The sequence below is a fragment of the Microtus oregoni genome, unplaced genomic scaffold (genome assembly GCF_018167655.1).
Source record: "Microtus oregoni isolate MIOR12 unplaced genomic scaffold, Mior012 000074F_012, whole genome shotgun sequence".
Taxonomy (NCBI): domain Eukaryota; kingdom Metazoa; phylum Chordata; class Mammalia; order Rodentia; family Cricetidae; genus Microtus; species Microtus oregoni.
In genome coordinates, this window is record NW_024543999.1 from 81,226 (window position 1) to 82,741 (window position 1,516).

At 39.2% G+C, this 1,516-nt stretch overlaps 1 non-coding gene across 1 annotated transcript; it reads left to right on the forward strand.

The window, feature by feature from the left end:
• The first annotated feature begins 963 nt into the window (after positions 1 to 963).
• Positions 964 to 1,070, forward strand: LOC121441289. The gene has a single exon (XR_005973448.1). It is a non-coding gene; the product is annotated as a U6 spliceosomal RNA (small nuclear RNA).
• The last annotated feature ends 446 nt before the right edge of the window (positions 1,071 to 1,516 follow it).

Genomic DNA, 1,516 nt, shown 5'->3' on the forward strand with positions numbered 1-1,516 from the left:
AACTGAGTATAGCGTCAGAGACCAGGAAAGACCATTGGTAGAGGATGGGAGGTCATGGGGAGAGGTGTAAGGTGAAGGTTGGGGAGTCTCAAAACGGGACAGTACAAAGAGTGAATGGCGGAGATGGAGAGAGAGACAAATGTCAGCTCGGCGAAGACTTGGCCGTGCACTGAACTACAGGACACTCTGCTCAACACTAGTAACTTTCAAAGTCTCCTTTGTTTTAAATATCCTAAAAGAATTTTAAAATCCTAAATTTAATATTGAAATTGATGTTGGAGACAAGGAGATTGACATGAGATTGAGGCTAGCCTGGTCTATATAGTGATTTCCAGGATAACATGGGCTATAGAACCAGATCTTGTCTCAAAACCAAAATAAAAACTACGATCTACTAAAATTCAATATGTAAAACATACATTTATACATAAAAATTTTGAGATAGGAACTTTTTACTGTTTATCTGGCCTTGACCTTGACCTTGTGATCCTCTTCCCTCAGCCTCCTCCTAAGTACTGGTATAGCTTATCATTCCTATATTCATGAGGACCTGCAATGTTTTATGTATGCATGGTATTGTTCAATCAAATGCTCATCACTTCTCCCTGGTAAAATTTGGAGACACTTTTGTACATTTCAAAGTCTATATTATTGTTATGTGTAGTTACCATGCTAAGCAAGGAGCTATTCTTTCTTATTCAGCTGTGAGTTGGTGGCCATCATTCCATCAGTTTACCTTTCTAAGATCTACAACAGGACAGCTAATAGATATTAAGTCACAGTTAAACAGGAGCAAGTAGTAGCTCACTTCCCCAGCTTTTACTCCACTAGTACTACAAGCCCTAGCCTGGACAATTGGGAAAAATAAGGGATATCCAAATTGAAGAAATAAAAGAAGCCATATTGTCCCTGTGCATAATGTGAACCTAGGAGACTAAAATCTCCACCAAACAATTGATTAGAGTGCTCGCTTCGGCAGCACATATACTAAAATAGGAAGGATGCAGAGAAGCTTAGCATGGCTCCTGCGCAAGGATGACACGCAAGTTCGTGAAGCCTCCCATGTTTCTCCTCAATAAAAGAATAGATAAGGAAAATGTGGTACATTTACACAATGGAGTACTACACAGCAGACAAAAATAATAACATCTTGAAATTTGCAGCCAAATGGATGGAGCTAGAAAACATCATATTGAGTCAGGGAACCCGGACCCAGAGAGACAAATATCACATGTGAGTTAAAAACCACTTATGAATGGTTTTTAAACATAAAGCAAAAAAAAGCCTACAAATAACAATCCCAGAGAATGTAGACAACAATGAGGACCCTAAGATAGACACACATGGATCTAATCCACATAGGAAGTAGAAAAAGACAAGATCTCCTGAGTAAATTGGGAGCATGGGGACCATGGGAGAGGGTAGAAGGGGAAAGGGAGGAAGGGAGGGGAGGGTAGAAAAATGTAGAGCTCAATAAAATCAATAAAACAAATCAAATGATTAGAACCAGACAAAT